We start from the raw sequence: 13,355 nt of genomic DNA on the forward strand, positions 1-13,355 counted from the left end.
CTTTTCAGTCAGCTATCTCTGCCATCACCAGAGCGCTCTCTCTGTGAAACACAAACTTGATTCAAATTCTTCAAAGCTTCCTCAAGCCTGCAGCGCCGAGTCCGAACTCCTTCCTGCGCATGCACACCAGGCCCTCTGTGGATCGCTGCCTACCAGTTATCAGCTCCATCAGTCGGGCTCCCCATCCAACCACCGTGCTCCAGCCACACTGCCTACTGTCCTCCAGGTCAGGCTGTTGCTCGATTCCTCCTCACTTTGCAAATACCTCGACTTTTTGTCTTGGTTACAATCCCCTTTTGCTCTCCCTCCTCCACATCCACCTAGTCAACTCGAATTCATTCTTTAGATTTGGAGGTCCGGTTTGGGCACCTCTTCACATGTAGGTAGGCACGCCTTTCTCATAATCCTCACTACATCTTGTATGTACTTCCATCCCAGTTCCTACCACCTGGTACAGCCTCTGTTTCCTGTGTATCTCCCTACCAGACTGTGAGATTTTTACAAACAGGTAGTGCTTTATCTTAGAGTTCCAGGTACCAAGCACAGCGAACTAGCTTTCCGTATTGTTTGTGCACTGAAAACTGAATAAAGAGCTGTCCATGATAATTAGTCAAAACTAAACCAAGCGCTCGTGCTAGCTTCTGCATGCATGTCACAAGCCTCTGAGCAAGCTAATGAAGGCCGAGGATGCCAGAAGTAAGGTACCTTCTGATAGTTATCACCGGTGAGAGTAAAAGTGAGGGGCGGTGGTGTGATGGTGGAATGACTTGTTAACAGAGAATGCCCCTTGAGCAGTGCATTTTCAGCTTTTTCAAAACTTCATTTTCAATATTACAAGGTACTGTCCTAAGAATGGGTCAGAGTGGGGACTGTAGAGAGGTGTAACTTATAAAAACTGGTTTCCCAAATAGGGCTAGTCTGCGATACCAGCTGCAAGGCAGCACGGCAGGTAATGGAGGGCTCCTCTCTGTTGCTTCTAAAGAATAATGGAATGGAAATCTCTTGGGGGAACATCTGAAAGCTTTTCATTTCCTACTGAAATCTGTGTCAAATCCAGATTGGGGACTCTAGACTAAATACAGTGCGAAGGAGAGAAGGTCAAACAGGCAGAATTCTGCATGTGCCCGGAGGACGCCATTGAAGAGACACTAGGAGCTGGAAGCACTGGGGAGATAATATTCTGATTTGTTCTCAAGGAACCATTCTTTTCCCTTTGATCGGCATCCGAGGCACCACCTCTTGAGATATCAGCTGTGTCTGTGGGGCACTTGAGGGCAACAAGACTGTCATAGGCCCTGCCACCCTTGATATAAACTCAATCCTCAAGATTTGGAATAATAGCAGTGAACATGGAGCTTGACCCAGGGGTGGGACAATGTTACGGAGTACGTGAATGGGCTATGAGCCCATTACCGGTCATTCTTCCAGCCTTATTTCTGATTAATAACTAGGATCTCTCTACAAGCTGTTCAACTGATGGTTGATATAGCATAGAATCAGTTTCACATTTTCCTATGAGCCAGAGACAGCCTTTCAATTATGTTTTTTATCTCAAAGTTCTCCCTTTTGATTTCTAATCTGTGACATAGGTCTCCAGTTCCCTGTACTGCTTGTGTCTGTGGCTCACCCTACAGTACTGACGTCATAATAGCTGAGCCGTGCAGGCAGGAGTGCACTGTGCTGACTCATCCCCAGTGATGTGAGAATTAATGCCTTGTCTAACACAAAGCTATTATATGGACTGTTTTTATACAAAGAACTATAACAAAAATGATTTGCCAGTCAGAGCAGTAGAAATATGCAGTGCTAGGTAACTGAGGTAGGGATGTAGAGACATTAAGTGGTAACCATAAGTATGCACATTGACATCCTCCATAGCATGGCAGACCTACTCTATCAATACCAAGAATAAGGAGTAACAAGACTTGTCAGGGGCAAGGAGGACCCACCTCTGCTGTATAAATGTATTATGCACAGTACCAGTCTTTGGGGAGTTTAATCAATCTCCTTTTTCTGTCAAATAACTGTCACTTTAGACTTTTGCCTGGGCATCCTTTGGAGGATTCTGCTCTCCTAAATATATCTAACTAGCTTCTAAGAATATTAGTGGAAGCCACCATTGAGCAAAAGAGCCATGGGAACCCCTTTCTGTGCAAATGATTACAACACAAGAAATAGCTTGGAGTGAGGAGTCTGTGAAAATAGAATGTTGTGAATGAGGAACCAGTTGTGATCACCAGAGAGCGAGAAACAGCTGGAAGGAATCATTTATTTAAGTAAATAAATGATTATTTATCACATAAGGTGACTGTCACTACCTGTGGCATCTCTCAGGTAGTGTCTCATGCAGTGACTTTGATTATTTAGGTTCATTATCCCAAAACTTCTTTCAAGCAGCTCAAGGTAAAATTTATCTAGACCCATTCAGTGCAGCCTAGTTTGGGCTTTAAATAATAAGTATTTCTCTTTTCAACTGAAATCAAGTTTTTTTTTTTCCTTTTCTCCAAATCACTTGCATCTTTTCTAAAAAAAGAATGGTACCTTTTATAAACCTCTTGGTGCATGTAATCCTGGATTTCTCTCTCTTCTTTTTCTTTCCTGGACTTGATGATTTCACACACAATTTATCCTAAATGACTCAAGTCTTGTATGTCTTAGTAAAAGAATATTAGAAAATATTGTCAGTAAATGAAAGCTCTGATCTAGAAGTTGAAATTAAAAAACCATTGAACCTAGGGATGGGAGCATAACTGAAGAATAAATAATTGCACATTGATTGACAGTGGAGCAAAAGCCCAACTGTTGTGGGTGTCTGGCTGAAGAACATAAGCAACAGTCCAGAAGAGCAGTGACTTTCGCAAACAGCAGCTGTGGCTGAGTAAAAGGCAGAGTGTTTGTGTAAGTCCAGGGGGGCTGCTGGTCTTCTTAGCTTCCCCATGGATGGCAATTACGACCGACCACCGACAGCATCGACGACAAACACAAATGAAGGGAATGCACACGGAAGATGTTCCGAAGCCACAACAAAGTCAACTAGACAATGAACCAATAAAGACCCAAATTCCCCACATTTGGCACTTTTCTGAGAAGTAAAGAAACCACTTTTACTTACATACAGTAAAGGGGCAGGTCACAGACTGATGGTCAAGAAACTGAAAAGCAAAGAAAAAACAAGGACTTAAAAATGAACCCAGTGATCCTACAGAGAAAGAGAGCCAATCTAAGGATGGTGGAGACAGGATTGGTTGCTCCCAAAGAACAAGTTGTAGGCATCCATTTTGTCACTGAAGCCCAAACAAAAAGGAGATCGACCCTCATAACATTTCCCAAAGGTGTGACTTCCTGCTGTGTGACCAACTCAGTCCTTCCTAATGAGAGATGCAAACTTAGTTATTTGTCAATTACATTCTAATCTGAATTGTATGAGTATTTTGTAGAACTGTGCTGTACACTACAGGAGGCACTAATCATATTTATCTATTTAAGTAAAAATTTAATAAAGAATTAAATGTTTAGTTCCTCTGTCATACTAGAAACATTTTAAGTACTTAATAGCTACATGTCATCAGAGGCTGCCTTACAGGTAGAACATTTCTATTTCTTCATGTTGCATAAATGTCTTCTGGGCAGCACTGGCTAGAACAGGTAAAGTTTACTGTGTAATACATGAGAAATTTTAGCTATTTTTGACAAAGATGAGTCAACCCCTGATAAACTCTGGTTCTTTTAAGGATAAATTTAGTTATATTTAGTGGCCAAAAGATCCTCTGGACAAATTCATCACCTCCACATATCGTCAGTCTTGTGACAAAATGATATTAAGCTAAAACATTTGCATTTGTCCTTCAAAACACATTTCTAAGGATTATAACTTCAGGCTTGGGGGAGGTGACCTTAACAGTTTCGCATTTTATATTTCAAATCTAATAATTTTTCTTTGTAAACCAACTTACAAGCTAAGTAAGCTATTTTCGGACTGGTCTGCTCACCATTATTTTGATAGCTTCTTTTATAGAAGAACAAAACTGAAATTAATAAACCAAACAAGGATGCTGAGAAGCAAAGCAGGTATCCGCACCCGCATCCCACTCAAAAATACCAAGGACTTAACAGGGGTTGAATTCTTGTCTCTCTAGAGTGTGGTGGTTACCAAGGGTGGGGGGGGAGGGAGGACATGGGAGGGAGGGAGGGAGGGAGAGAGTTAGGGGGAGGGGGAGGGGCACAGAGAACTAGATAGAGGGTGACGGAGGACAATCTGACTTTGGGCGAGGGGTTTGCAACATAATTTGATGACAAAATAACCTAGACATGTTTTCTTTGAATATATGTACCCTGATTTATTAATGTCATCCCATTACCATTAATAAAAATTTATTAAAAAAAAAAAAGAATTCTTGTCTCTCTGACACCATGATTTTAACTACTTCACATAAGGGTTTCAAAAATATGCGAAACAAACCGTATTAAAAGAGATCAAGAAGGATGTGATTAAACATCTCGACATAGAATAAAGTAAAGCAGGAAACTGGCAATTAAAGAGACTTCTCAGCAAATTTTCTGGTTAAGTGCACTATCATAGAAGTTCCTCCAAAGAAAGAGTTTCTCCTTTATTTCCAAGGTGAAACCCTGTCTGTGCACACGCAAGTGTAAAGAAAAGATGGTGTTGCTTTCCATGGACAGGAAGAGTTAAGATGAAAATCCGATCATATTGTATGCTAACACAACAGAGTTTGGGGGTCTGCAATGCCTTCAGATTGTTTCACAAGATTGATGACCTTAATAAAAATGTTAAGTAAGATAATTAGATTATGTATGATTCATTGAAGTACATATAAACCTGAAATATATCTATATATTATATGACTGACTATTCTTCAAAGACTTTAAAACTCTTAAGTTTTGCTACATGCTAGTCTCTTCTGCAAGCCAGGGTCCTAGAATATCGTACTGGTGTATCTTTTACAAATTTCTTCCCCTTTCTCCGTCCCTCTGTCTCTCCCTTTCTCTCTTCCCCTTCCTTTCATCTTCTTTCTTTTCTCCCTCCCTCCCCACCCTCTCTCCCTCCCTTTTTTTCCTCCCTCTCTTCCAACTTCTTTTGAGTTTGCTTTCTTTTCCAACCTTTGAGGAAAAAGAGAAAAATATGATTAGTGGTATCTATAAAATATGCTCACTTATCATTCTTCTGTCTTGTGTTATAAACTCAATAACCCTCAATAATATCTTATGCTATTTTTAAAGTATACTTTGTACTTATGTCCTTGCATCTGAGCATATAACATGCCTTTTCTAAATTTTGAGGAGCATTTTTTCATAAAATTTAATCAGTCAAAATTAAATTTTTCATGTGATCAAAAGAGATCAATGTAAATTGTACCCAGATTGACTAATACATCCAAGGCCTGGAATAAAAACTATCTTTCTGGATGTCAAATGACACACAGGCTGTCAGTATCAGGAATCCAAGAGGGAGAGAAAAATCACAGTTGTGTGTGTCACAGTCTAAAGCAAATTAAAGCCAAGTTAAATTGAAGAATTTATTGGATATAATTGTTATCTTTATATATTAATGAAAAACAATAAAATCTATCCCAAATTTAATATTAAGGTTAAAAATTTAATCTCGCAGTTCTTATACAATTCATAAGTGTTCATAAATGTCAAAAGGCCCTCTTGATTGAATTACAATCTGCTAGGCAATTGTTTTAATATACACAGGTTTATTTTTGTTCAGTTTAAATTGTTATTTTATTGACGTGTATCCTTTCTGCCTAAGTGATATTCACCATATGTGTCTGTAAGTTGTTTTCATCTGAAATGCAAAAAATTATCTTTAAGTTTTACATAAGATTAAAAACATTTGTATTAAGCATGTTAGGTTCGAGGCACAAATATCTAGCAAGGAATATATAACTGCAAAGTCCAAGTGAATAATGACCTTAAAACGGTGTAGGAGTCAACGAGAGTATAAAGACAGGGAGAAGGGGTTACTTGTGGAAGTCTCATCTTAGTTTTGTAATTTCCAAGTGGAAATTATTATACTCTATCAACGTTTAAAGAACTGAAAGTACTATTAATGGTAATTTAAATATTAGTCAATTCTGATTTCAATTTACAAAAAGTTCTGGAGTTCTAGTGATACAGATCCCTATGAGAGTTCTCCCCCTCAGAAACTCCCAGGCTCCACGAAGTTCACCCAGGAATTCCAGGTTACTAACCCTTGGCCTAAGGGGAGGGGATGGAAAAGCTTTCAATCCTACTGCTCATGGCCTCTAAGAGGTTTTAACAAGTTGCTATAAACTGAAGCCAGGAGTAGATAAAATGTATAGCAAATACTTGAGTGAGTGTGTGTGTGGCAAGAGACACAGACTCCTTTAGAGGCCTCTCAGACCCTGACCTTCCTAGTCCTTTATAATTTCATTTAAAAAGAAAAAAGTATGATACATAGAGCCTTAGGAACAATGAGGTAGAGGAATAGTGAGCAGAGAAGTGACAGTGTTACTATTAAAGTACCTTCTGTGTCTTCAGGCATCCGGTTAAGTAAATGCTTCTCCCATGTGATTGTGGGTATGCCCAGGGAGGTGGGGCAGTGAACTGGTGTACACAAAGCCATAGAATAAATAATAATGCCATGAATGTATGTATTTGATGGGGCAGTTGTTCTTGTGGCTAAGTGATTTAAAACTCTTAATTGTTCATGCATTCATTTCTGTAATCACAATTCCTTGAATGTTATTAGAAGAAATAAAATAGATACTGTTCTTGGCCTCGTGGAACTTCCAGTTTAGTGAAACAAACAAGACTATATTGAGGAGTAGAATGCAAAATCTGTATGTATTTTTAGGGTGAAACCTGAGACCTCACTGACAAGTCTCACTTGTGGCAGACTGCTTCAGGAAATGTCCCCAGCACCCTGAGGATTAGGTCACTCACTCTAACTTGAAGATCAGCTATGCAGAAGAATTTGAAAAGCAGCATTAACTGTCTATCATTTTAATCCTATGCAAGTAAATAAATACCTTTATTTCCAACTTACTAGAGAAAAAAAGGGAGATTTGAGAAATTTGGAAACTTACTCCAAATCACATAGCTTCTGGGATCTGAATAAGGCTGTACCATTCCAAAGTCTACATATCCCTTAACCACTAAATTACACTACCTCTGGGTGTTTTCCACTTCATGAAAGTTTCCCCTTGAAATCTGGGCTCATTCAAGATTTTGTAAGCTAGTTTAGATTTCTCTTTAGAAGGAGGCAGGTTTGGCTTGATTTGCATTCTAAATATTTCACAGTGGTAAGGGAAAGCTATTATTATACCCATTTTATGGTGCGGAAGCTGAGCCACTTGCCAGCTGAGGTATCTGGCTGGGTTAAAAACAGAATCCAGGCCGTGAGTTTCTCATTCCTCCTGACTAACTGCAAGCCTAAGTACTGGTACTGTCCAAGGGCTTTTATCACCTGGAATTCACACGGCCTGATAAAGAGCGGGCCCAGCTTTGCTCAGAGAAAATAACAGTGCAACAACAACAAAAAAGAGAAAATAAGTAATCATAACTCTGAAAGAAATTGGTTACTTTTAGCATTGTGAATAGAAAAGGGAGAGCTTATTCATCACAAATGAATCAGAAAATTAGAATGTGTCACAGCACTGATGACAGAACTGAGGAATTCAGATGAACTGAAGTTCAACACTTATCTTTCTACCTGAGAAGGTGAAGGGAGTGACAGCAGCACAGCAAGACCTCTCAGACATGCCTCTACTCTCTCCAACCTTCTTTCCTCCACGACTCTCTCTAGAAGTTCAGTGGGTTTACATCTTTGTTTTCTATGAGTAGAGATAACATTTTACTATCTTTTTAATTTTCTGGAAGTATTGTGTTAATTAATTCTTATGGGGGGGGGTTATTCCAAATAGTAGGATGAAAATATTTACTATATTGATTTTCCTATTACCTTTTTGGCTCCCACTGTTTTCAAAGGATGAGGTACTGTTGCATTTATAGAATCATATGTCACTCAGAGTAAGTGCTAGCTTCACAGGTTCCTATCAATTGATATTCTATTTTCATTCTGGATACACGAGTTCCTTTATCTGACAGATTCAAGAAATTCTATGCTAGATTTATGTACACTGGAGTTGGAGGCTTTTAATTCTCTATTTTCTGTTTGGCAAAGGTTTACAGGTGAAAGGAAGACAAAAGGTTATTCAGATGTGCATACAGGGCATGTGTAATCAACAGGTATGTATTTTGGGGTCTTCTGCAGAAAAGGTCTTCAAGTATTTTCATTCCATTTGATGGGTTTTAGGAAGACTATAAAATGCCAGTCATTCATATTTTGGGGTCTGCTTTTTGAGACCATCTATTTTTGGAACCTATCTTGAGAACAATGAGGAAATCACAGTGATGCCTTATCTTCCTTAATAAGCTATGATAACTTTGAATGATGTCTACCTTCTTAAAATGATGTCACGAACTTAGGTGATAAAATAATGATCAATAAAAAGAGAGAATTCAAAAACTGAAGTTAAATAATTAGGTCTAGGACTGTTTCAGAGACATTGCTCAAACACAACTTGCTACTACACACCACACCACACAAATCTTCCTCAGCCTTCCTGATTCTTCCAGGTATTGGGTTGAGAAATTAGAATGTAGTAGAAGCAGTAGTGCTGGGAGGGGTGGCAGGGACCAAATTTGTTTATTACATTTAGGCTGATTTCTTACAGCTCCTAAAATAGACTGAACTCTATGGCATGATGATATTCAGAAGCTCTCTACACTCTGATCCCAAAAAACTTTTCCCTCCATACCCCAAACTCCTCAAGCTGTAGCTTTATGGATTCCAAATAGATTGGTATACCAGGACCTTTTACTATAGTACATTGATAGCATTTAGGGGACGCGGAAAAAGGTCTGGCACTGCTATCATGTGGCTCAATCAATTAGAAACACTTGGTCACAATACTGCTCGCAATCTACAATTAGTGCACTTGGTACAAAAAAGGTTGTACTTATTACAGTGCAAACTCAGCCTGAGACTCCTTTGTGTATAAACACAGAAAGTAACACATTAGTAGGACAGAGAACTTTGGAATAAATATGGGCACAGCAGGAGAAAGAAACATCCAAACAGTGTGAACAGAAGGTTCTCTTTACTGAAAATTTTTAACCTCCTTTTAAATACAAAGAGAAAAATCATGACACAAACTTTATATAAAAGATATAAATTAAGCAGAGACTTACACCTGATGGTCTGTCAGATACTAAAACCAAAGAACACCGTGGGCACAGTCTGTGTTTTAAAGACTTGAAAAGACCTTTCCATAATATAGATTTAAAAATGTTACTTTTGTCCTTGTCACCACCAACTATTTGCTTAAGAGCATCCAAGATCTTTCACAATCTGGCCCCAGTCCACCTCTCTAAATTTTTTTTTGTTTGTTTGATTTTCTTGCCACTGTTTTTCCTTACATTCTGTGTCAGGCTTGTTTGCTCCTCTCTGCACATGTGTAGGACATCCTTGATTCTGAGCCTTTTCTCACGGTTCACACTTGAGTCTCCCAAACCTCGCATATTATCCTAAACACAGAATGACACTGTGTTTGTTGAATAATTATGCCCATCTATTTTAGGAGACAAAGATGATAGAAAAATAGTTGCTAAATCAATAAATAAATAGCAGCAGAGAGCGGTCAAGGAAAAGTTAATTTTACTGAGTTCTGGAGTGGAGGCAAGAAGAGCTTTAAGATAAAGAAAACTGATGCTCTTTATTCTTGGGTCTAGCCAATGCTATGAGTCAGTTACTTTTTTTGGGAACAAGTTTCAACCTCAAGGTTAAATGAACACAAGTGCTCAGTCCATCAGCATATAATGAAAAAACTATGGCTATTTCCACATCGGCACAGTAAAATTAAAATGTGCAGTGCCTTTCTCAGAGGCATTGTATATGACAAAACTTTTTTAAATAGTCACCTTTGCTGTTCTTGTACAGAAAGAGCTCTACAAAGAAAAGTAAATGTTTAAAAACTGGAATAATTTCACTTAGGAAATAAAGCACTGAGGTGTGCCTTCCTAGTTCTCTGACTGTAAGAAGAGTTGTTATTCAAGAGGATAACCATCAGTATTTTTGACGTAGGGCAAAATGGTATTAAAGTGTCCAATGAAGAATTTAAGTTGAGACTTAAAGATGAAGAGCCTAAATGTACAAATGGTAAATAACCAAATACACTGCTAAGAGCACTTAAGAAATTTCTATGTTTATGTCCATTTAAAAATAGGAAAGTTCCTCATCTATTTTGGTTGGAATAAATGCAGCTCTGCCTCCACTCAGGAGGATGAACTCAATAACGTCTTTCATTTTGTTTAGCTCTATATGATTTCAAAATCCCAAAACAAGTTGACTCTAAAAGTTGTACAGAATCATAACACAGTTGAATAAAATACATTCTACAGTCTGAAAAGTATTAGGTAATACAGAGAGTCTGTAAGTTACCAAATTCAAAATAGTATATAAAAGTACTTACATTTCAATTTAGAAATTACGATTCAACTTGCCAAATGTATATGACACAAACAGAATTGAGAAAAAATGCACTAGAATCTACTATAGTTTTAACATAATAATTAGTGAAAGTAAAACAGTCTAACAATTAATTCTTTCATGTCTGAGAAATTTAGTTGAATATTTCATAAACCTGGTATAAATTTGCATATAAACTCAATCTCCAATTTAAAAAAAAAAGTGAAAAATAAAGATAAAAAAATACTATAAGAACTCACTATTATTATTTCCAGGACTATCTTCGAACACATCAGTAGAACCAGGGAACGAATCCTTTTAAGTGACCAAAATGGGTCCCATGTGATTAAGAATGTAAATTTAATAACCCAGGAAAAACTTTAAGAGGGGTGGCAAGTTACTGGCTTTCTTGTCTTTACCTTGCAGTTTTGGAGCTCAGCAGAAGTGTCCATTACATACAGCACACAGGGTTAGATGAACAGTTCCAATGACCTTGTATGAACCAAATTCATTTAAAGCAGTTTGCCACATATCTTAAATAGAAGATGAGCCCATTCTATCTGTGGCCCAGATTTGGACTGGATCACTGAACTATTGCCCAACTCTTATAAGCAAAGCACTAACATGTACCAATCAACAGGCAGCCCATAGCAGAGGCATCAGGAAGGTCAAAATACACACACATAAGAAATTGGCAGTACATTATAGAGGAAAGCTATTTCTAAAGATGGACTTTGGCTGTTAAAGCCTTTAAGTGTTATTCAACCTTTGTTAAAAAAAATCAATCCCAGTATAACTTGTAAAGATCCAGTTAGAAAAAAGATAGAGAAATGTAGTTTTATTTTGCAATGCATTATTTTCATAAGAACACGAATAAAAGAGATAAACTATGCCAATTTCTTATGGCTGACTTGTTATAAGATATTGTTCTCGACTTCACTAATGACTGCTTGAGATTGGTTATTACTGTGATCAGGAGTTGGGAGGACAGAGGTCCAAGACCTTTCAAAGAAAACATTTTGCTCAGTATCACCACAGAAAATAAAGGCAGCATTAAGCAAACAGACAGCCTAACTAGGACAATGGTTGGCGCATGTAGCCGTTGCTTATGCTGTCTCAAATCTTAGGAATGAATTGAACACCAACGGTGTCAAGCTAACCAGCAACTTAAATTTTGAAAAGCTATGGAACAATAAGCTGACAATGTAGGTTACTAGAATTCATAAACTTATTTCTGGCCTGCTTCCCTCCCTTCATCTCTTATTTCCATATCCATCAGGCCAGTGGAGAAAAAAGAAACACAAGTGACTGAGAATGCCTCTTTGGGGACACTCTCGGTCAGCTCTCCATGTTTTCGACCCCAACTTGCTCTCAGTTACCTGAAAATAAATTAATTGCCTGATATTTCCTCTTAGGGAATTGTGCGCTTTCTTAATTATCACTACTCTAATATCCAAATTCAGGTTTTTCCACAGGTGCTGACGCATGAGGGAGGTATCTGTGATTATGTGTGTGTGTGGTGGTGGATTCCACTCGGGACTCTTCCAACTTTTCAGTGTCACTATCAAGGGGGTCACCTGCTTCCTCCTCTCAAGAAGCTGATGTTGTTTATAGTTTAACTTCAAATAAAGACATGCATATACATGCATACATCATATCAGAGGTAGATTAAGGTCGGTTGAGGCCCCAGGCGCAGAAGAAAATATTGGGCCCCTTACATTAGAAAAAAGTGTAAAGTTGGGGTTTTGTGGAGCCCTTCAGAAGTCGGGGCCCAGAGTCTGCATCCCAGTGCGCCTGCCATTAAATCCGCCTCTGCATCATATATATATATATATATATATATATTGTTCTTTCAAAAGTTATAAACATTTAGGAACTTTCTATCCATACACTCTATGAAGTGTTGTTCCTACTGATGTCAAAGTAATTTAGACAGAAACATAAAAAACATAAATACACTGACACTTGACTAACATTCTTCATTAGTGATTTCCTCATGGTTCATCTCCATTGGTTCCTGGCTCTTCGTTAGCTTATGATCAAGGAGACTTTTTCACAATATCTTTCTGCCCTAGAAAACCCTGTCTGTGAAATTTCCTTACAAATACCTGAATTCTCTCATTCATCTATTAATGACCTAGGAATTGAGGATGTTTTCTGTCTGCTTTCCACTTCCTACTTCATGGAAGAATTAGATTGTAAATAACCTAGTGGGGACCCTTCAGGGCCACAGCTGAGCTGATCCCAGCAGACAAGAAAACTGTGGCAGTCTCCGAATACAATTATAAAAACAGAAAGGATTCACCCATACTTTCAGAGAGAAATTATGTTGTTTCCAAGAAACGACCTAGAAAATAAGGCCCCTTAAAAGAAACTGAGCAAGATATCAATTTTAAAAATGTCAGCAGGCCCTGGACGGTTGGCTCCATGGTAGAGTTTTGGCCTGGCACGTGATGCTCTGGGTTTGATTCCCAGTGAGGGTGCAGAGGAGAAGTGACCATCTGCTTTTCCACCCTTCCTCCTTCTCTCTCCCTCTCTCTCTTCCCCTCCAGAAGCCATGGCTTAATTGGTTCAAGTGAGTTGGCCCCCAGTGCTGAGGATGGCTCCATGGCCTTGCCTCAGGCACTAAAAATAGCTCTTTGTTGAGTAATGGAGCAACAGTCTCAGATGGGCAGAGCATTGCCCCATAGGGGCTTGTGGGGTGGATCCCAGGAGGGGTGCATGTGGGAGTCTGTTTCTCTGCCTCTCCTCCTCTCAATTAATTAAGAAAAAAAAAGAGCAAAGGTAAATTTCAAAAACTGGTTGATTTGGTAGGACTTTCTAAAAATGTGGATTCACT

General features: G+C 38.5%; 1 protein-coding gene across 13 annotated transcripts in view; it reads right to left on the reverse strand.

Annotated features, from left to right (window-relative positions):
• Positions 1 to 13,355, reverse strand: part of ZBTB20 (zinc finger and BTB domain containing 20) — an 894,540-nt gene that overhangs the window by 195,314 nt on the left and 685,871 nt on the right. For 12 of the 13 annotated variants that reach the window (XM_066240869.1, XM_066240865.1, XM_066240864.1 and 9 more), the window contains one exon: positions 3,113 to 3,152. The exons of the other annotated variant lie outside the window; for it this stretch is intronic. The gene's annotated coding sequence lies outside the window, so the exon portion shown is untranslated. The remainder of the gene's footprint in view (positions 1 to 3,112; positions 3,153 to 13,355) is intronic. 13 annotated transcript variants of the gene reach the window in all.

Source organism: Saccopteryx bilineata, chromosome 8 (assembly GCF_036850765.1).
Source record: "Saccopteryx bilineata isolate mSacBil1 chromosome 8, mSacBil1_pri_phased_curated, whole genome shotgun sequence".
Lineage (NCBI taxonomy): Eukaryota > Metazoa > Chordata > Mammalia > Chiroptera > Emballonuridae > Saccopteryx > Saccopteryx bilineata.